This window comes from Castor canadensis, chromosome 11 (assembly GCF_047511655.1).
Source record: "Castor canadensis chromosome 11, mCasCan1.hap1v2, whole genome shotgun sequence".
Classification (NCBI taxonomy): Eukaryota; Metazoa; Chordata; class Mammalia; order Rodentia; family Castoridae; genus Castor; species Castor canadensis.
The window spans coordinates 115,713,454-115,738,014 of record NC_133396.1 but is presented as its reverse complement, the minus strand read 5'-3'; positions in this window follow the sequence as shown (position 1 = coordinate 115,738,014).

The following is a 24,561-nucleotide window of genomic DNA, read 5'->3' as shown; positions in this document are numbered from 1 at the left end:
TGGGCATCTTCTCTAATGCTGGCCTGCCATGCAGGAGGAGTCACTGTCACACCAAATTTCTGCACTGTGAGTTTCTCTTGTGCGTAAGGCTGCAGGTCTGTTGTCACCGTAGCTGCCTGGCTTACCTTACAGTTGAGGCTCTAGTTCCATCCCTACTGGGAAGCTGGGTTGGAGCAGTCAACTATTTCTTAACATTTTTCTACATGGCCTTTAAGTTTGTTGGTACTTTTTAGTTATCCTGTCACCCCTTTCTTGATCTGATGCTCTCCTTCTCTTTCTTTCTTTGGAATATAGCCTCTTCTTTGATACCCTGTCTCTTCTCATTCACACTGTCACATAGAGTGATCTTCTAATCCACCATCTTACCCCATAAACCTCTTTTTGTCTTTCTACATACTCTATATCATGTGATGCCTATGTCACTGTGGGGCTGACAGCAGGAAGGCTATCATTAGCTGTAGGCTCTTGACTTTGGATTAGAACCATGAACCAAAATAAACCTCATTTCTTCGTGAGTTAGTCAGCTTCAGGTACTTCATTATAGCAATGAAAAGTTGACTTAAAGAGACTATGTTAAGTCTCACAATATATCACTACTGTATGTGGTTATAGTGATTTATAATTAACTCTTCCTTTGATCCTCATTTCTTCCAGCATCGCCATATATCCATCTGGGATCACTTTCTTTTACATCAAAACACCACTTTAAGTTTATTAGAGGATGGATCTTTTGGTAACTAATTCTAGTTTTGTTTTCCTGAAAATGTGTTTATTTTACTTTACTTTTAGAGAATAATTTCACCAGGTAAGAATTTCTTTCCATTGTCATCTGGCTTCCATTATTTCTATATTTCTGTCTTTCTTATTGTTGTTCCTTTGTGGTTATGCCCACCCACCACTTTTTTTTTTTTAACAGATTTTGATCTTTTAAAAAATTCATTTTCAGCAGTTTCAATGTACTGTATGTGGATATGGCTTTGTGTTGAACTTGTATGATGCTCATTTAGTACTCCCTGTTTCTGTTGCTTGACATCTTTCTTTAGTTTAAGAAACTATATTACCACTATTCCTTTAATATGTTTTATCCTTCTTGGAATCAAATTGTGTGTGTGTGTGTGTCTCTTTTTATTTTTTTAGCTCTTTTCTATATTTTCTACTCATTTTGTTTTTCTGTGCAGAAATTTTATTTTCTCCACATCTACCTTCCAGTCATTTATTCTTTCTTCTGCTAAGTCAATCAGTTTTTAAACTGATATATTGAGTTCTTATTCAATTATTGCATCACTGCATTTTTGATGTTAGAACTTGTATTTGTTTCATTTTTTAAAAAAATAGATTCAGATTCTCGGATGAAATTCTCAACCTTATCTATACCTCCAAAGTTTGGGTCATATGTTTACATGTTTTTACTATACTTTTTTCTTTTATATTGTTTCCACATGCTGGTTAACTTTTGATCAAGTGCTGGATTGGTTAAATATGGTAGATACCTTAATTCAATCAGAGAATGAACTGATTTGTGACTGGTTGGGCTGCAGTTTTTAAAAAAGCACTATTTGACTGTGTTTTACCCCTGCTCCTAGAATTCAGCTTCCAAGAGAGGCCAGTTGAAAGCTGAAAGGACATTGTAAGACTGCTCATTCTTGGTAAACTGAAAAGTATAATTTTTGTCTCATATTTCCTATATAAATCTAGAACTCTCCTTTTATCATCTTTTTCTGCTTACCTACTTAGCTTCTACTGCAATGTAGCAGAAGAATTCAGCAAAGGTCTCAAGAGAAAAACCACTGAGTGTCATTTCCCTGGGTCTTCCTTCTAATTAGGTTTTAGCCTTTCAACTCCTGGCTTCCTAACCTTAATATTTGTCTGCCTGACACCATAATATTGTTCAAAACTGCTGGCTTTCCTTTCTCTTAAGAGCAGGCCTTTGCTGTTAAGAGATAGGAAGTTCTTAGCCTCTTGTTCTATGCTGACAATGAACATATAATTTTTAGGGAAAGATACCTTGAATAATATCAGGTCATCTGCCTATGACTCCTTTGACCCTAGTAATTAACTTCCCAAATCTTCTTGCCTTTGCAACTCTCCAGTGATTTCAAGAAAAAAAAAATCCTACATTGTTTTGGTTTTCTAGTCCTGGGCTGAAATATTGGTGTTGTACAAACTGCTTTATCATAACCACAGGGGAGTGCATGTGAGATGCCTTGAAAATATGGGGCAAATTTATAAATTTAAAATGTAATATTTTCTCTACAATAAAATTTCTCTCATACAACAATGTGTACCAGATACAAAGAACAGGTTAAAAAGTTAACAATTTTAGCTTAAACCTTGTTCAAATAGACCCAGATATTTTATCTTATCAATTTAACTCCATATGTATACACCACACATCTGATCCTCAAAAAAATGCAAACCATGGTCAATGTAAGTCTTATTTCTAAGAACTTCTCACCCTCTTTCCTTTAGTCTTGAGTTTATTTCATACTTAACTCATGATTTTTGTCCCCCCCTTTTTTTTTTTTGAACACTAGTTTAGTTAACCCAATTTAATCCATAGTATTCTCAGATAGTATTGCATTATAGTAACCTAACAGATCAGGCTGTTAACATGTTACTGCATTTGTTAAAAATACAGGTTTCTAGAATTTGAGCACAGATTCTAAGTCACAATTGGTCTGAGATACACCCCCACAATTCTATTTTTTCTTAAGGGCCCTAGCACCCAAAAGATTCTTTAAGGGACATTCTGTATGTCCTGCTCTGGCTTCTACCCCTGGATCTTCACACTCTGGTGTTAGCTGACTTCACGGGCTCTCAGGTCTGCTCTGCCTGGGGCCCTGAGAAGGGAGTAACTCACTGTGAGTTTAACTAATGTGGTTTGTGCTATTTGAAGTGATCCCTGCCCTCTGGGGAAAAATAACCAGAAGATTATACAGAATTATCTCCCCCAAAGGCTATGAGGACAGAGTCCATTATCCACCTTAGGTGGCAGTGTGGTAGATCTTGGCTACTCTCTGACTCAGAATATTACTAATGTAAAGTAAAATTCAGAAACACCTGCCAGTGATTGTCTGACTTATTCTTGGGCAATCTGGAAAAGTCTTCCTCATTTAATACACAGAGTCTCCCCAACATTTTAAGCTATTATCCAGAACATTTCTATTCTTCATTTTATACGTAATACTATGAACCAAGCCAAGAAGACATTTTTGTATTCCCCTGTCTTCTCCCTACCAGTGTTGGAGGAATGTCAACATGAAAGAAGTAGGGATATTATTTAGGGTGGCCTGAGGGGTAATAAGTAGGATTAATGGGATGAAATTGAGCAAAGGAAAATTTAAAGCGAACATCAGGAACATTTTCCGAAGATTGAGATCAATGAACCTGTGGAATTAAGATCCCAGGGGAGGCGGTGGGAGCCCTATTATTTGAATCAGTTCAAACTAGACTGTACCAAATATTTGAATATAATCCTACCTTGGCAGAGAGTAAACCTGCAATGGCTGGAAGATGGAAAAAATGACTTAATAGGTCTTTTCCATCCCTGATTTCTATGAGTCATCCAATGTATGCTGTTATGCGTCACACAGCCAGCCAGACCTGGGTCATTCGCTATACGTTTCAGCCACAAAATCCTCAGTTCTGACTTTGCCCCAATGAAATAGCTACTTCAGCAGAGGCTGAGAGTTCCCTGGGGATTTATGGTTAGTTTATAATCAATTAAATATCAGAAATGAGTGCAGAAATCAGTCATAGAAGCAGAGGGTGGTGAGTAATTGAGTTCTTGTCCTGACCTCTGGGAGACTGGCTCTCAACCCTTTGCTGACAGACAGAAATCTTTCCATTGCAATTGTTGTCTGTCACTGCACCTCCCAGTCTTGGCTGGCCTGTGGGTTGTGTTTGGGGCAGCCACTGCCCTCCTAAATGCTGATGGCAGGCGGCCCTGTTCCTGCTGCTGCTTCTGGCCTGGAGTGGTCTTGTTTGCAGCGGTCACTGCCCTGTGGGAACATTGCTGTGAGGCCTGCTTCTCACACATCCTTGCTGGGAAACAATGTCCACAGTGCTTCAGAGCTGTCAGCCCATGTGAGACTCAGAGCATTCTCTTAAAACATGATTATGACTACTCGCAGCCTTTCTTCAAAGACAATTTTAGGAGAACACCTAAAATTACTAAAAGCAGAACCCTTTTGGTTTAAAAAGGAAGGCAGACCCAAGAACTGTCTTCCTGGCCACTACACTGCCCCATTCCTTTGCCCCAAGGCTCCATTGAGGGGCAGAGAGTAGCCTTTATAAAGCATGGATTCAAATTCATGTCTTTATGCCTTTCTATGTGTTTTCTTGCCCTTTTGCACTAAGCATAACCCACATAAGGCAGATAAAACAATTAATGCAGATCCAGGCCTTACAGAACTGAGAGACCACCATCTGCTCTAGATTTTGGTTATAGATTCTCTCTCTTCCTTTCAGTGATTCCCCACACCTCTTGTCTGCTGTTGCCTGAAAAGTCTTTGGAGAAAACATCAAAAAAAGAGGACTGGAGAGCCAGGCATGATGGTACACAATTGTAATCCAAGCACTTGAGAGGCAGAGGGAGGAGTATCATGAGTTCAAGGCCAGCCTGGATTGCATAGTGATGCCATGTCTCAATAAAAAGGGGGAGGGAGAGGAGCTGGTCTACTATTGCTAACAACAACTCCTGTTTCATGTTAACTGCATTAAATCTTAACCACTGCTTTTTCCCTCTTCTGCATTTCTCCTCTCTTGGATATGGTTTCTTTCTAATTTCAAATCTACCCTAAATGTGCCTTTCAACCTGGTTTTTGCAAACATGCATGGAAACCTGGAAGAATGCATCCTGACACCAGTCCCAGTCCTATAGTTTTAGGAAGTCAGATAGCATCCATTGCTACTCCAAGAGGATGAATTAGATTGATCTCAACAGCACATGGCCTCCATGTTTGAGTTTTCAACCTGGGACTTTCAAAGCATTCCTAGCTAGATGGGAGAAATGCCAATGGATTTAAACTGAGGCCCATCTGATATAACCACCCAGGCTCTAGATGCCTGCATTGTGCTTGCTCTCACTTAACCTGAGAAGAGAACAATCAGGAATGAATAATATTGAAACACGTCACATCTGTGTAGGAACAAGACACAAGGAAACCCATTGAAAACTGTTGAACAATACAGGGTAGGGGGAAAAGGGTGAGAAAGAGTAATAGATGACGTATGACTGCTTAGTGTATAATATATTTACAGGTAAAATACCAAGGCAAAAATCACATCCAACAATGAACAGACATGTAAACAATGAAAGACATCAATGTAAAACAGGTCATGTTAAGGTAGATACCAGTGATGGGGGCCGGTGAATGAAGAGGGTAAAGGAGGGTGAATATAGCTGATGTATTTTCTAAACATGTATGTATGAATATGGAACATTGAGATCTGTCAAAGTTATTTCAAGAAGGGAGAGGGGGAGGAGGGGGAATAATGAAGGGATGAACCAAACCAGAACACTGTACACATATATGGAAATGTCACAATGAAACTCCCTGTATAACTATTGTATACTAGTAAAAATGTTTTTTAAAAGGTTAAAAAAAACTCAGATGGCCTACGGGGCAGTGGAGTGTTTGATTCTGCATATCTGGTGCACTTGTGCTCTATATGGTGTTTCCTTGGGGCACCAGGTAACAAATGCCATTGGGCTCATGTTTAGTTCCCACTTCCTTCCTCTGGCATGTCTTCCTTTGTGCTTTCAATTTAAAATGAGTAGAGATGTGGGCTAGAGGGTTAAGTCACATGTCTTTTAAACAGAACGCCTGTGTAAACTTTCTCTCTTCATCCCTCTTAGGAACCGGAGTGCTGCCCTCAAATAGGACCTAAAGTTCCTTACTTACTCTGGTTCCTACAGTCATTTCCTACATTCATGAAGAACAAGTAAGGAAACCAGTTTGTAATCCTGGAGCTCGCTGAACTTCAAATAGGTGGGGGTTTCTACATGCTAGACTTAGAGCTGGGAGGGCCACTAGGGAGCTTTCAGTTCCTTACCTCTGCTTCCTGAATGAGAAAAAGAAACTGAAAGAGGTTCTGGGTCTTGCCTGGAGTCTCTGTGCTTAAAGTAGAAAATTTAGAGTCAATCAAGGCTTGACTTCAAAGTCCACACTTTTTTTTTGTTTATTCCCCATAACTCAGAGAAAAATGAGGCAAAGGGTTAGGGCATAAGCTTCAGAAAAATGTGGCAAATTTTAGAGAAAAGGTTAGTGTAGAGGTTTCCTCAGAGGGCAATCTTTCATGAGTCAATCCTCAGAGGGTTTTGTGAGAAGACATCAGAGACATACGGATTATAAACATTTAAAATCCATATGGGCTGGAGAATGGAGACAGGGGAAAGATTTTGGCAAACACATTTGCTTTTTCAATATATGTGTGTGTCTATATATGTATATATATTATCAAATTTAAAACATTTGAAAAGCAATCCCAGGCGTTTCAGTGGAAACCACAGAACGGTTCATCCATCCCCACTAATAAGTTCCAATCCTTCTGTTGTGTGGTCTTTCCACTCGCGGGTTAGGACCCCACTAAGTCTGCTATGCTTCAACCTGAATCCTGCCTGTTTTATACATTTCTACAATAGGCATAAAGAGACTAAATCTCTCTCTCATACAGGAACCCAACTCCCAGGAGTCAGCATTTATCCAAATGGCTTCATTGTATTTTAAAGTGTTTTAAGTCCACTTATAAATAAATTGGGCTATACCAGTGCTTTTGTAATGCACATCATGAAAAATGAACAGTCATCTTAAAATAGATTTTCTTTTACTGCCAAGTGTATTATGTGAAAAATGCACTCCATCTGGCAGGACTGACCGTGGTTGTGTGGATGGAACTCAGATAAGGGACAGCTCTTTGTGTTAAGAGGATGCCACTTAAGACCCTGATCTCTATCAAGATGTCTGCAAAATGGATGGAGAAGTTTGTGATCCAACAAGTCATCCCTTCTTACACACACACACACACACACACACACACACACACACACACACACACACGCACACACTTCCTTTCGCATGAGTATCGGTAGCCAACAGTTGTGAGCCTGCAATGAGTTACCCTCTGTCTCACTCTCTCTCACTTTTCAATACACCTGCCCCAGAATAAGAGCTTACAGTGAGTCAGTCTAAATCTGCAGCCCAACCCTCATTGCTTTACAACCATTGACACCTCCTGCAGCTTTTGACTGATCCTTCTGTATTCTAGAAAAGCTAATCTTAAAATCAGACCCTTGCAATTCTTCAGTTTTTGTCCATGTAACTTTGCTCATCTGTTCTCCAACTTGACATGTTCTCCCACTCTTTTCCCATGGATTGATATCTATTATTCTCTAGTTGGCATCCCTGGCCTCACTCAAATGTGATCATCCTGTTCTTTGACTGTAAGGACTCTCATATTCTCAACATTTTCTCTGGTCCAGTTTTCCTTGTTCCTTTCTTCCTATTTAACAAACACCTCATTAGGCTTGTGGGAAGAACTGGCAAATTATAACAGAATATGGTCACTAATCTGGATCTTTTAGCCTAGTGATTAGATATTCCTTAAAACAGCCTACTTTTTTTTTGAATAGTAATTCATTTTAGGGACATCTAGGTATATTTTTTGATTACTATTCCTATCAGGACTCTGTTAATTGTCTCATTCCTGCTAAACTGTTAACTAATAGTTGAGCAGAGCTCAGCTAATCCTCTGAGTATTTGCTTGTCAATGGAGAATCTTTAAATTAACCAAAATTACCTTGAACCTTTAACTTGGACCACTCCTTCCTGTTCACAGAAGCATTGCTCAGTTAGACCCTGTTTAGGTGAAAGTCCTGGAGCGAGTTCACCACTGTTGCTTGACACTGTCCAACCTGTCTTGTGCTGGACCCTTCTGGCAGAGGGTGAGTGAGATGGCTACAAGCTCAGACCCAAGAAGCTGATGAAATGATTTTGAATCCTGATTCTAAATTCATGCTTTGGTACCTACTGGCTCTGTGACTCAAATATAAGCTTCATTTTGCTCATTTATAAAATAAGGATAATATTACTACTCTATGTTCATTATGTTCTTATGGAAATTATAACAAATAATGCATGCAAAATGTTTAACCTGATAAAGGACTCATAAATTTGAGTTGCTATTGCTGTTGTCATTGTTCTTAGTCCTGTTTTCAGGATAAGTACTGTGTTTATCCATCAGATCTGACAAAGCTGTAGATTATCCTTTTAAGCTTTAACTCTAGCCTCTTTTCCTTAGATTTTCACCTTCTTACCTGTGGTTTTTATATCTCCCTATGTTCTAATCTAGGAAGCGTTCTGCACAGTCTCTCTCAAGCATTCGGTTGCCTGTTGTTCATATGATTCCATGTCCACTCAGAAGAAGCCAGCACTCAAGAAAAAAGACTCTCTTGGTAGAAGAGCATGAATGGATTAATGAGATTAATGTGATATTTAATGGGATGCTCCACTCAAACTACCTAAAGAAGCATCACCTGGAACTTCTACTCCTTCCATGACAGGGTCTCTGATACAGTGCTATACGTACAATAGGCAATTATAAAATGGAATGAGTGTAGGGAGGGGGAGGACTAAAATAAATGAAATGGTTGCAAAAGCATTTCCATGGACTCTGGTCAAAATGATTACTTGGAATTGTTCTATACCTGGAATTTTCTTAACTGGCTACTATCATAAGCAGAATGTGACTTAATTTTCAGCTAAAAAAGTTAGAACTCACAAGACTTTCTGACTGATTCCTCCCATAGATGTTGGAATCAATCTGGAGGAATGTTGGGCAGGTAGGCAGGTGCTAGGGAAGGGTTTCGGTATCTCAATGCCCAAATTAGGCCAGAAGTAAACAAACTACTGGGGCCTAGAGAAAACACACAACCAAGTAAGAAACTGGGGTGGAGAGATCATACCAGACATTAGCACTCAAAGGCAAATTCAAGATGGTGGACAGTAGAGAGGCTAAGATGGAAGCCATTGAAGTTGAGCTGAAAAGCAATAAAAGCAATTAGGAAGAAAATTACACGCAAACTAGAGACATTGAATCCTCCTACTTACTAGGGGCTGATAATAAATCAAGGGTAATTTGGCTGAATTTCAATTTTCAAATATCAGGGCTTGTAACAAAAAATGGATTCATGGTCTACTTAAAACCTTTATTCAAGGGCTTCAAACTTAGTTCTGCTACAGAGAGAGTGCTCCTTGTCTTTGTCTGTATTTAAGCATGTTATTTATAGATTAAAATAATTCAAAATTATACATCAACTACACAGGTATTTATAATTTTTGTTTTTACAATCAGAGAAGGAGATGGCTAACTGTGAAGTCTATCATCAAATGAGGAATTATCATAAACCTTTTAGTTATCTTCAATATGAGATAGATTGTTGGGATAGGCAGAATAATATTCCCCTCAAAATGTCCATGTCCTAGTCTTGGAAATCTGTGAATGTGTTATTTATATGGTAAAAGGAACTTTACAGATATGATTAAATCAGGGAGATTGGGATGGGGAGATTCGCCTTCATTATCCAGTCAAGCCCAATGTAAACATAGGGCTTGTTACAAATGAAAGAGAGAGTAAGGAGTAGGCATGAGAGAAAGAGAGACGTGAGTATGTTATACTGCTGGCCTTGAAGATGAAAGGGGGCCATGAACCAAGGTATTCAGGTTGCAGCTGAGTGATAGAAAAGGCAAGGAAATAGATGGTTCTGTAGAGCCTATGGAAAGAACATCACTGTGCCTGCAATTTCATTTTCACCCAGTGAGAAACCATCTTGGACTTCTGACTTCCATAAATGTAAGATAAAGAATTGTGTTGTCTCAAGCCACTGATTATGGCAATTAGATACAGCAGAAACAGGAAGCTAATATAATTGTGTTGGCATTGTTATCTTAAGGATACTTTTTTTCAGGTTTGATACTTTGTGAAATTTTCTCTCCTAATCACTTTTTAGAAAATGTCACCTGTTGAAAAATGAAGTCTTACACTTTGTTGTCTTAATCACTTTCTACTTTCTCTGTAGAACTATTAATAAAAAGATATAGGCATGACTCTCTACTCATTAGAATCTTTTAGGATATTTAAAAAAAAACTTTTCTTTAAAATCCTTAACTGTCTTAATCAGTTTTGTCTTTTCCATGGTTATCCCTTAACCTCTGTCAACTGATCTTGAATCTTTTGCCCTAGAGTCAAAATCCTTCTGTTTTTGCAAAAGGTAAAAAATCAATCTTCTGTCTGTATTTCTAAAGAAAAAGTGTCTCTTACCTTATGCTCTACAAAGACATTGTGCTGCTATTTCTCAGGTCATGTTTCTTTTTTTGTTTTTTTTTTTCTGGTCTCAGTCAAAAAAAAAAAAAAAAAAGACAAAACAAAAACAATACCTGAGAAGGAAGCAATAAATTTGTTTCCTTCATTTATCTTCCTACAATCTCCAAAAGCCACCTTTAACTCCAGAGAATCTCTTTCTTTCCCCAAATCTATTTCTCTCTGCCCATACTTTCAACCTTATATATTTCTCACTCTTTTGAACTCTTGTTCCATTAGTTAATCTTTTTATTTTCTTTCCATAGTTTAAAATACAAAGTAACAAACATACAATGCAAACTCATTTGACCCTATTTTTCTCCCTAAATTCTCTCCCTTTTGTTTCCTCTTTTCTTCAACATCAGATTTTTAAGCTCCTTAGCTGTCATTCACATTTCAGCTCTGACAATCTGGATCTCATACTAACCTTTCCACTGAGGTTATTTTTATAAAACTCATAGATGACCTCTTGGTGGCTAAGTCCTGTGAACATCTTGAGGCTTAAATATTCCATGTTAAAACATATACCTACTGAAGGACACATGACAATTTGTAAAGATGTTTTAAAACATAATATAAAGAATCAGAAGCAGGGTGTGGTGGTGCACTTCTGTAATCCTAGCACTCAGGATGCTAAGGCAGGAGGATTCAAAGTTCAAGGCCAGCCCAGGCTACATAGCAAAAGCCTGTCTCAAAAAACACAATAACAAACAAAAATGAATTGATATTGTTAATCTGTAAGGACCCCTTATAGATAATAAGAAAGAAATCCTTGATTTAAAAGGATAACATACTTTTATAATTAAGAAAAATGCAATTTATTAATAAGTATTAAAGTATTCACTCTCTTTAGTAGTAAAATACATGTTATGATATATAAAAGCAGATACAATTTCCAGTGCTGATGAAGATGCAGTAAAATGGCACTTTTGTGTATGAAATTTCTTCAAGAGGATATCTATATTTAGATTATTACTAATGGCAAAATATTAGAACCAAATAAAATTCCCAGTAATAGGCAACTAGTTTAATTACAATAGATTTTATCTATTATAAGACTATGTAGTCAGCTTAATGACTGAAAAACAGTTAAGCTATAGGAAAGGATACAAAAATATAACAGGATAGAAGAGAAAGTTTTAAATATTTTGTGTGATTTTAAAGATGTTTTCTCTCTGCCTTTCCATGTTTTCCAAATTTCTTCAAGAAGTACTGATTTCATATCTGGAAGTCAAAAACTAGAAATTGAACATAATGTATTATGGAAAAATCTGTCATAAACCACGATAGACTATGACAACAAGAGAGATGATATCATTTCTAGAGGCTTGGCTTTTGCTAAGTCTATGGAAAAACCACAAGTTTAAAATAATGTTACTAGAAGACTGCTAGGAAGGTGGCAGATATTCTGTGAGGTGAGTTAAGATGGAATCATGAGCTGTAACATCTAAAAAGCTTGTGGTTGGAATCATAGCCTCTATGGGGCTTAATGAGGTTAACAAAAAATGTGCCTGACTAGAAGTCCATCTCATCATAGGAAAGAAAGCAGCCATCTGGGCTTAATGAGCAGTGGAGAACTGTGTGTGGTTGCCAGGAAGAAGAGCTTGGAGAGTGATAAAAGTGTGATTTTAGGTGGGTGTTGGACTGTGTGGACTTGTTCCTGAGGCCCCAGTCCACACAAGGAGCAGGAAGAAGGCATTGTGCTCTTCAAGGAATGAGGTGACGCAAATGTAAACTAAGGCCCTCTCAGATTAGTGGAAAGGAAAGGTCATGTGTTAGTCAGCTTTTGGTTACTGTAACAAATACTGGAGATAATCAGATATTTCAAAAAAGAGAAAAGATTTATTTTGGCTTATAATTTCAGAGCTTTCAGGTCATGCTTGGTTGGCTCCACTATTTAGGATGAGGCAGCATTTCATGGTGGCAATTCCCAATGATTAAAAGACCTCCTACTAGGCCCGACCTCCTAGAGACTCCACCACCTCCCAGTAGACCCATAGTCTCGGGACCAAACCTTTAACACATAGGCCTTTGGGGACACTTCTGATCCCCAAAGTTTATAACAGGCCACTAGTAAGAAAGAATTCCTAGTACTTGGGGATTATTTGAAGCAGAGATTACAATAGAAGTTAAGGTAAAAAATGTGGACATTTCTGAACCAGGCAGTGTCAAGGAAATGAGGGAAGCTTTGTCAGAAATGCAGTTATGAGTAGAAATGGGTTTTAGAAGAAAGTTTAGATTTTAATGTAACATTTGCACCAAATGATGAGATAGTTTAGATCAGTGTTCAGTGTGCAGGTGAGGACACTGAAGTGAAGCTAGAGCTGGGCATAGAATGTGTAATTATAAGCTTTGCAGAGAACTTTAAATACAAATTCGATGTATTTAAATGGAAATCATGTAATTGTGAATGAAGTCAGTCTCGCGTCACTAATGGCTGAAAAAGGCATAAATGTCTCACCTTTGTTAAATACAAATGCCATATCACAAGTGCCATCAGGTTTCCAGGTAGCACAATTCAGACTTTCTACTTGGGCGGTTAAAACCACAAACTTTGTCTTTGGATATTTATAAGCTGAACTGTGATGAGTTATCACATCTAAGAAATTAGTTTCATATAATAAGGAAGACTTTATTGCATAAGAAAGCAAAATCCACCAAATCTCACCACTGAGTTTTATTGTTGTTAAGAAACTAATTCATTCTGTTGTGGGAGAAATTCCTTTCATTAACATCTTTAATAAGACATTTTCTAAGTTTGTTCCTAATTCTTAATTTCCCAGATGAGAGTAAGGAAGAAGTAAAGACAAAACCAAATGGCTATCTTCAACAATTTTAGTAATATTCAAAATTGTGCAATTTAACTCAGTGTCTACATACATCCATATCTCACAGAAGGTTTCTTGCTCTACTTAGTTCTCTTTAAGTAAACTTTAAGTTCACTGTTTAAGTGGTTTTTAGCCTTGCTTCCCTCCTCCCTTCCAATAGATTCTGTGAGAGCAGAATGCTATTTAGTTTCCTTTGGTCTCCTTCATTCTACTAGGTAGATATTTAGATATCTTAATTTATGGGGCCAGTATAAAAATAAGATAACAGATGTAAAAGTACAGTGCATTCCATTTCAGGTTTACTTATTTCTAATTTTGGGTGTAATTACATTTACAACGTCTGCCTTAAAATCATGGGAGAAGGTGTTGGTGAAAAAAATGAGTGCTGGGTGATCCCACAGGTGAGATTACTCTTTAATATAACGTGTTTTCTTACCAATGTTAATAAACATTTTCAAGCTTCATTCCATAAATATTTCTTCAAATTTACCTCTCCATATCTTTACATATTACATATGTGTTCTCACTAAGCATGCATGTGCATACCTGTGTGCACACCCACATAAGTGCAGAGTAGTTACGTCCATAGTACTCCCTGGTATTGGTGGCCTATTGCTGTCACTAATCAGATGTTTGATAAGTGTAAAGATAAATGAATTATACTAGCTAATCTCAACTAAATAAGTAAATTAAAGCTCAAGAAACAAGTGGCTATAATTGACATTTTTTTCAGGGAGTTTGCAATTCTGTAATATTAAGAGCTTTCCATGAAATATATTCTGGTTTCTAATTTTACCTCTGTCTTGAATTGACCAGAGTTCCTCTTTCATTTTATAATCCTGCCCAGGATCAATATTCAGAAAGCATGACCTTTATCAATGCTTATGTCTTCTCAAAATTCATGTGTTGAAATCCTAATCCCCAGTACTTCAGAATAGGACTATGCTTGAAGATTGTCTTTACAGAGATTATCAAACTAAAGGGGAGTCAGTAGGGTGAGTCTTAACCTAACCTGATGGTGCCCTTATATAACAGAGAAATTTGGAGACACACCCTTGCACAAGAAGAATGTCATAAAGAGGAAGACAGAGACCAGGGTGATTTTTTCCACAAACCAAGGAATGCCAAGGATTAACATCAAACCACCAAAATCTAAAGAACAGACATGGACTAGATTGTCCCTAACATCCCTCCCTGAGAGAACCAAGCTTGATGTCTCTGATCTAGAAAATTTGATGTTCAGGGTGGTAAAGCATTACATTTCTATTTTGTAAGTTACGTAGTTTGTGGTGCTTTGTTATGAAGCCAAAGAAAACTCGTACATCAACAAATAACTTTCCTCTTTACAGGTTTCCTAAATAAATAGAAGAAGACTTTGAGAAATGTGTAAAATTTTATTAAGAAAAACTATGGATATCCAAAGTCAGTTACTTTAAAAAAATCATTACTCAAGACATATTATATTTTTCACAGACTGGCAGCTAAATTATTTGGAATATTTTGGTTAGAACAGATTTCTTCAACAAAATTCCAGCAAAGTAGTGTGAGTATGGGCTGTGAGCCAGGATATAGAAATGGCTTCATGATGGAGAACAGGAGCCCATAATGGAATTAAATTAAAGCTACCTCCACCTTTATTTAGCTTTTAAATGTGCTAATACAGTGAAAGCATCCAGTTTCAGGTCTGGACATGGTAATTGCTCCGTAGATAAATAAAAAATCTGAAACATTTAAGGTCTAAATAGAACCTTCCAATTTTATTTTAAAGGGAAAAAAATTAAGGAAATTGCTGTATGAATGTGATCGACAACCCCTTCCTTCAGAACCTGAGCTGAACTCTATGTATTGTCATCCAGTTCAATGAGGATAGCATAAAACTCTGTGAAACTGGAGTGCCCTGCCATACAATGGATTAAGTCAGTGTGTTAGACATCATTTTCTCTGTGTTTCTGTTGTACATTTCGCATTATTTCTGTATGTAGTTCCTAACCTAGGCCAATATAATTGTCATGTATATACTTTTTTGTAGGATTACAGGTTCTTCAAGGCAATTTACCTTTTCTTTTTTGTTACTTCAGTACCTGTCCCACAGAGGCACTCAGTACACAGAGTAAAATGTGTATGTGTTGTGAAGTGAAGTCACTCAGGACTTCTGTAGGATGAAATTAGATCACATTACATTTCACCTGGCTCATTGTTCTGCTGCAAGGTACTCAGAATTGAGTCACTTAACATTTAAAACTTTAAAACTATTAAAACCTTTCCATATTGTACCTTGTTTGATTTTTAGAAGAATACCAAAATATAAGGAAGATATTATCATTATTCTCATTTGAAAAATGCCAAAACTGGTACATAAAAGAAAAGCAACTTGCATATAGTGACACGGATATTTATAGTCTTACTCAAACTCTAGGTACAAACTCCCAGTTAAGCTTTCCTGTTTGGGCCATTCTGCTTCCTACAGCTGTCATGCTGTGCAATTTATTGCTTGAGAACTGATATACCAGACCAGGTGATTTTTAAAAAGTAGCTGCGGAGACCTCTGAATTTCTGAATCTACTAAAGTCCATCCAAACAGTGTTTGGTTGCCTAAGCAAAACAGAAACTCTCCCAAGGTTAATGAGATAAAGGATGTTTGTGAAATAAGGACATTGCAGGAAGCAATATTTCCAGGGGCAATATGTAATGGAATTAGAATAAGCTGTATAGTGGAATAGTCACACACCAAAGTTCTTGTTAATATGATGTTTTCTGAAATTGACTAGAAATGGTAGAAATAACACACCTAACAATTAGGAAAACTGTGTACCCACCTCTAAAAGAATGAAATTAGCCCTACATTTCATATCATATATAAAAATCAACTCAGAATGTATTAAACATTTAAATGTAAGACTGAAATTGCAAAATGAACAGAAGAAAACACAGGGTTTTCTTGGGCAATTTTTTTGGGGGACATGAGCCCAAAAGTTCAGGCAACAAAAGCAAGAATATACAAATGGGATTTTATAAAACTAAAAAGCTTCACAGCAAAGGAAACAATCAATATGATGAAGATTTACCCTATGGAATTTGGAGAAATATTTGCAAATCATACACCTGAAAAGAGACAAATATACAAAATATAGAAGGACCTTGAAAAATTCAGTGGGAAGAAAAACAGCATGATTACAAATGAGCAAATGATCCAAGTGCACATTTCTGAACAAAAATGATACATGGCCAGTAGATATGTGAAAATTGTTCACCATTACTAATCATCAGAAAAATTCAAATTTAAACCATAGAGAGGTACTTTCTCATATTTGTTAGAAATATAAGTATTCATTGTATGCACATATGAATAAACAAAAAAAAACTTACAAAAAATTAAGTTTTACTCCAGTTACTTCAGGATTCAATAAAAGCTTAAAATACTAAAAAAAAAAAAAAAAAAGAAAAGAAAAGAAATAAGTTAACATTTGTACACTGCTGGTGGGAATGTAAATTAGTATAACCTCTGTGGAAATCTGTATGGATCCCTCAAAAAATCACAAACATATCTATCAAGTGATCCAGCAGTCCCACAACTGGGAATATATCCAAAAGAAATGAAATCAGCATATTAAAGAAATATCAGTACTCCCACACTCATTGCAGCAGTATTCACAATAGCCAAGCTATGAAAGGGACCAAAGAGTCCATCAAAGATAAAGAGAATATGGTATATATATGCAATAAAATACTATTTAGTCTTAAAAAAGAAAGTAGTCCTGTCATTTGTAACAACATAGAGAACATTATATAAGTGAAATAAGCAAGAAACAGAAAGACAAATTTCACATGATCTCACCTACATATAGAATCTAAAAAGATGAACTCACAGAAGAAGAAAGTAGAATGGTTTTATTTAGCGACTGAGGTGGGGGAGGGGATTGGGAAGCTATTGGTCAAAGGACACAAAATTTCAGTTAGACAGGGGGAATAAATTCAAGAGATCTATTGTACCACAAGGAAACTTTAGTTAACAACAATGAAAATAACTAAGCGTACAGAGTTCGAGTGTTTTTACCACACCAAAAAATAAGTATATAAAGCAGTACACGTTAATCAGCTTTGTTTAGTTATTCTAGAATGCATTCATTAAAAAAAGTCATGTGCTACACTAGCAATATGTACAAATTAATTTTTCAACTAAAAAAATTTACAAAATAAGTCATATATCAGTCACTCTGACTTGTATGCATATATACTCTACTTCTGCAATCCCCTAAGTGTTCATAGTTTAATTTTTTAGAGATCGGTTTGTATATGTACTTACAATGTGCTTTAGAATTGTGATCTTAAAATTACACATTGAAGTGAATCCAATCAGCACCCTCAATGAGGAAGATTGCAACAAGGAAGTTGTTTGAGGACGCTTGCATATATGACATAGCTTCCTCATTATGTCATCAACATGTACTGCTCAAGAAAGTATTAGATTGTTAGCTAACAAAAAGCATTCTGACAAAATGGCAATTAAGACGAGAATATTTTAGTAGATAAAGAAATACCTAAAACATTCTATAGTATAAACTACTTACATTCGAACGAGACCAGTAAACAGAAAAGATCTATGAGAATCCAATTGGTTAAAAAAATACTTATTGAATATCTGTGATGTGCTAGATACCGTACTATCAACCATGAGTGGACAAAGATGAATAGATTATAATTCCTCTTTTATAGAAGTTCACAGTATACTAGGGGAAGGTAAAACAGGTAGCTGAACAGACATAGCATGTTAAGGCAAAAGGTATAAAATAACTGCGGTGGGTATCAAGTGAAAGCATATCTTCCTAGTAATCCCTGGGAGAAGGTGGCATTTGAGCTGGATATAGAATAAATGAAATGGATTATTTGGAGGAAAAGTTGGAAAATAGCACCATAGAAGAGAGAAAGGCAAGTGCACAGAAGGGCAAAAGCTTTGTGAAAGGGGCTGGACTTATGAGAAAGACTGTGTGTGAATAGAAGGAATGGTAAGAAATAAAGTAGGAGACAGAATATTGGTTCCACTTGTGAAGGTTTTTGTAACTCGTGCTCACAATTTGAGCTTTGTCATTTTAGGGGCAGTGGTTCTCATCTGAGGCTGATTTTTCCACTCTCCTCAGTAAATATTTTACAAGGTCTGGAGACATTTTAAATTGTTCCCAAAGAAGAGGCATTAATGGCATCTCATGAGTAGAGGCCATGAGTACTGCTAAACATCCCACAATGAATAGGACCCCATAGTAAAGAATCATCTGATACAAAGTTTCAGTAGCTAGGCTGTTAGAAATTTTGCTAGAAGTAATAGGCAGGTTTTTTTTTTATTAAAATACTTCTATCAACAAGCATCTTTATTTTTAGAAATATACTGTACATCTTTGGGCTATAGTAGGAAGAGACTTGTGTCACAGCAACCTACAAGAAGGAAGTAAGAATTTATTGAAGGCACATAGTGTGTGAGGCAAAACTCAGAAAATCAAATTCATTAAACTTATTGCTCAAGATAACACTATAAGATGTTGATATATCTAGTTTAACTATCTCAATCAAGGTTATCCAGTTAGTAAGCAGCCATGTTAGGATTTAAATCCTGAATTCTGTGCCTGCTTCCCAAACCATATCCTACCTCAGTAATCCCTGAATAATTTTCAAAGTGGAAGATTAAGGCTGAATTCTGAGAATAAGAATGGGAATGAAAAAACAAGATTTGGAAGGCAATTGAGGTAGATTTCATCAGTAAGATTTGGAAACACATTTAATGTGAGGGTTGAGGAGAGGAAGGCGCTAGGATGACACTGAAGTTTTTAATGTCAGTAAGATTAATGATTTCATATTTCATTAAGAAGCCTTTGGTACAGCAGGTGTGGTGGAATATGACTATAATCCCAGCTACTAAGAAGGCTGAGGCAAGAGGATCATGAATTTAAGGCCAATCTGGGATACATAGTGAGAATTTGTCTTTAAAAAGTGAGAAGCCTTTAATAGTATCAAGATCAAACAAAATTATTCCCTCAAAGTGCTGAAGAAATTCTTGAGAAGATGGTAAGAAGTGATAATAACAGGTTGCTGAAGGAAGAGGAATGAGGTCATTTGTGAACATATTGATGCCTATGGAATATTAAGGTGGGGGAATCCCACAATACTTTAAGATATGTGGTGCAGATAGAGAGAAATGTTTGGGAACCATAATCCTACAGGTGGTGATTGAAATCATGAAAAAACCATGATTATGGAACCCATGAGAATGTCTTAAGAAGAGTATGTAGAACAAAAAGGGAAAAGGACCAGAGAAAATTTGGGGGAAAATTCTACACTCAAAGCAGTAAAATGTTAGAGGAGTTAGTCAGGGTTCTTTGGTGGAACAAAACCAATACAATGCATATGCAAATATAAAAGGATATTTATTAGGTTGGCTTACACAATCAGAGGCTGGTTAGTCCCACAATGGCCATCTGCAGGCTGGAGAATAGGGAAACCATTAGCAGCTCAGCCTAAAAAGCTGGAGTCTCAGAACAAGAAGGAACATTGATGCAGTCTCAGTTCAAGACCGAAGGCCTGGAACTCCCTGGAGAGTTGCTGGTGTGAATCTGCATTGAAAGGCTAAAGAAACTGGAGCCCCTATGAAATGGTCGCAGTAAAAGAGTGGACCCACTCAAGAAAAATTGAACTTGCATGCACTGGTGAACTTCCTCTTTAGCTTTTGTACCATCTGAGTTCCCAGCTTATTGGACTGTTCACCCACATCCAGGGCAGGTTCTCCCCCTCAGTTTGTTCACCCATATGTCAAATTTCTCTGGGACACTCTCACAAATGTACCCAAAATTGTGTTTTTCTTATTTTCTAGATGTTTCTTGATCTTATCAAGTTGACAGCCAAGATGAACCATTACAGGGAGGCACTGCTTTTTAATTTTTAAATTCTAGAGTCTGTCATCTCCCTCTTTCCTCTTCTTCCTCTTTCTCCATTCTCTTCTACTGCTTCCTTTTCTTTTTTCTCTCCCTTTCCTCTTTTTCCTTATTCTCTCCCATTCCTTATTTTCCTTGCCCTCTATCTTTTCTTTTTCCTTCTCTTTCTTCTGCTTTCTTTCCTCCCTCCTCCTAGACTTCTTTCTTCTTCCTTGTTTTCTCCCCTCCCATTGCTCTTCCTCCACTCCATTATCTTCCTCTTCCTTTTTTTTTTCCTCTTCTTTTTTCAAGTCACAGCAATAATTCTGCTTGTTTGGCTAAGGTGATCTTCTCTTGCTAAACTCCTAGGCAGTTGCTGTCAATTTCTTCACATGTTGCAAGAAAGATTTGAGCTTCTCTGCCAGGGTTCAGATTCATCTGAACTATAGGGGAGGGGAGAGACCCAAGAGGGCAGTGGGTTAGATGGGTTTGTTATGGCCTGACTAAGTATAATCAGCAATCTGCTTGAAAAAGACTAGAATGGATTGCCTTTTGCAGCAAGCAACACAAAGTATTTGGAGTGATGCATTTTAGAGACAAAAAGGCAAAAGACCCTCTCCTCCTCTTGTGCTATCTTCTTTTACTTCTATTATCCTCTGTTCATATCTTGGTTACAAAATTCTGCAAACTATTTAGTGTTTGTGTTTCTCATTCCTTGAACTCATGGAAGGTATATTTTCCCTAACATAAAGTTGATCACATATACTTTAGAAAGTGAAATACAAGGAGAGGGAGGATATAAGGAAAGGGTGTAGGAGGGTGAATTTGGTAGAAATATTATGTACACATGTATGAAAATGGGAAAATGAGACCTGTTGAAGCTATTTCAAAAATGGGGGAAGGGGAGTAAAAGAGAATGATGGGGGGGGTGGTAAATTCAACTGTGTTATATTGTAAGAACTTTTGTAAATGTCAATTGTACCCCCAGTAACAATAATAATATGGTAATAAAAATGTAAAAAAAAGAAATACAAATATATGGTATTGTTTATAGTTTGCATTATACATTATATAATTCCTTGAGAATTTACAAAATCTTATGTAAGCTTCAGGTTACTATTCGTCTGAGTGTGTGTGTGGGGGGGTGTTGCTGTGTGTAATCCTATGTTTTTTAGTCATGTCAGGCTTGTGATCATTTTGGGGGCAGTCCCATGATCATCCAGGATGAGCTCACACCTGAGCCTTGGCATTTCTCTGTTCTAAGGTGATTGCTAATAGTATATATAAATATTTACAAATAAATTCCATGGAACAAAGCTCCATTTGTGGTAAAAACCAGCATCAGGTTATCCTCTGCCAGAAGGCTAAGCCAGTCTCCATGTTGTCAGGCTGTCAGACAGAACTTCCAGAGATAGAATTTTCAAGGATGGGTTATTACTAGCAATTCCTTCTTCCAGCCTCTGGAATAGTGCAAAACATGACAACTCAAGCACAATCAAGGATATCCCTTCCTGAGAGATAGCAGAACAAGGGTCCTCCCACAAAACACTTTATAGAAATGTGTTTTGCCAAACAATTACTTATTTTGAGTATCTGATAATTATTAGATTTTTTAAATAACTCAGTGTTTTAGCTCATATTTGGAATGACAGGTTGCCTGACTGATTCAGATTATTTTCCTCTTCCAAACTTATTTGCTGTGTAGGCACAACCTTAGTGAAACCTGTTTGACTAGGTAACCCAATGGAAAATTTCAGAGGTGGTAGAGACCCACCCATCCTTACCCAAATTTCCTAGTGGAATTTTGGAAAACACTGGTGACCTTTTGTAAAGGCACCACACCTCAAATTCTCATTTTTCCATTCTGTGTGCAGTTCTTTCTTTCTGATCCTGTTCTCCATCAAAGCCAACCAGTCTACTCCAGGTACTTCCCTTAAATATTTTAGCAGCTAGACTTTAGTACCTAGACCAGATCAGAGGGAGCGAAATCACCTTTGGTGTGCTCTCATAACCATTGATTCCTGTTCGTCTGAGGAAAAGTCTAAATGACTTCCAGCTGAAGAAAGCTTCATCCCCATCCAACTGGCTCAGGTTGAGGAAAGCTTCCCGTTGGCTGCCTGAACGGACCCACTGCCTTTTGACCAGGTCTTGGTTGGAGTTCAGGGAGTAGTAATGTGCGGATACGCCCTTCTAATTCAACCACCGGAGAGGGGATTCCGATAATTATGTCCTCTAGTGTCTTTCCAACACTAGACAGATGCATTTTCTGTCATTGTGGAATATAAATAGAGCTGGGAATGCCTGCATAACAGGACATTACAGATAATTTTTCCTCCTTGGTGGTTTGCCAATACTTTGAAAATAAATTTCCTTACTCTTTCATGCAAGAGCATCCTTGATTCAGTGGATATTTTGGTTGAAGAATCATATTGGTCCTCACTTTACAGATTCATTACTTCTGATTAAGAAAGCCAAAGTAACCTGCCCAGTACTCACTTCTGTTACTCTTTGGATCTGTGTTTCTCTCCTGAGGCTAAGTCTGGAAATTTTCTCCTTCATAATTTTGCCTATAAGAAACTCGAACATTACCACACACACACACACACACACACACACCACACCACACACATGGAACCGTGAACTGGGTCATATCATTAAAGTGCTCTACCACTTGAGCGACACCCTCTCCCCCAGCCCCTTTTTGCTTTTATTTTTTGAATAGAGTGTCATGTTTGTGCGTAGGCCACCACTCTTCTCATATTGCACCTTCTCACATTAGCTGGGATGACAGGAATGAAGCTCTGTTCCCAGATTTTATTGGTTGAGGTGGGATTTCATGAACATTTTGTCTGGGCTGGCCTTGAATCACAATCCTCCTGAACTCTGCCTCCCAATTAGCCAGGATGACAGGCTTGATTCATCACATACGACTTAGATATATTCTTTTTAAGGGACTCTTAAGGGTCCATTTGAGATTGTAGATTGTGTATCCTTTCTGTGAAATGTTTATGACATGTTTTGAATTTCATATTTTTTTTGATTTAGAAATATTAGCATATATATATAATGAGATATATTGGGAATGGGACAAGTCTAAAATGAAATTCATTTATGTTTCTTACATGCCTTATGCTCATACCCTGAAGGCAATTTTGTGCAATATTTTTAGTGTGCTTGTATTTTGACTGCAACCTGTCACATGAGGTCAGGGGTGGAATTTTCCACTTGTGGCATCATATCAGCACTCAAAACATTTTGAGTTTTGGAGTGTTTCAGACTTTGGATTTTGGATTAGGGATTCTCAACCTATATTAAATTGAGTAATCACAGTTCAGACTAGCCAGATAATAGGGTTGGGTTGGAACTTCACATAAGATACAGCCGTTGAACACAGATGAAAGTTGGATTTATTTTAACTTACTACCCTCCCTAGAAGTGCCAGTGTATGGTAGGAAAAAAGTAGCATATTATGGTGATATGTTGAATCAAAATATGGAATTGTGGGAAACTCTTTGACTTTTAAATTTGTTTTCAGGTAGTGTTCTATCTACTCTCAATAAATATTCACAATAACAAACAAACAAATAAACAAAAAAAAACATTGTCAGGTCATCTCTTCTCCCACACATACTGTATTTTTCTTATCTATTTCAGTCTATTGATATTGCATCCTAAAGTTATTCTTGAATGGACAAATATCTTTAGAGAAAGCATCAGTACACTTTATTTTGTGTCATGTTTTCACTGTTTTTTGCTGATGAGTATGAGTATGTTATATAGCTGTACACAATGTTCCCAAATGAAATCCATGATGAATATACAAAGGAACCATGGGATATCAGAGCAAAACCACAATTTAGCACTCTATCTCAGGACAGTGGAAAAATGTTACTCCTCCTCTGTAGTACAAAGTTGAGATGAAAACTCCCTGATCTTTTGTTCCTTAAAAGAAAATAAAAACCCAGTTATAGTCTATTTATGAAAGGTTGTTAATAAACCACAAAATTTATCACTTTGTACAGTTTGTTAAATTTCTTTGATTCTTGTTGAGAAAAGTTGGAGGAATGAGGAGAGGAATTTAATAAAGGATGGGTCAACTTGGAATTATTGAGGTTACTATGTTGTTTAAATTGGCTGGACAATTTTATCTATTGATCAACTTAAACGATGCTAGTTTGCCTATAATTTTCCTCCCATAGACTGAAAAGGGCTTAAGTAAGTAAGTATAAGATGGTCTATAAATGCTTAAGCTTTATACTGAACTGGGCAGATCCAATGATACATCCCATAAAGGCTAGTGATATTATTTTTACTCTGTTTTGGCTAAATAACCAGCAGATAAATTGTTTGATTATCTTGAAATCTCAATCAGATACTTACTTTTGCCCTTGGAAAAGCTGTACTGTTTCTATAGCTTCATTAAAGAGACTGTTGAAAGCCTAAAAGAAATCAGGTATTAAGATCCCAATGCTTGCTTT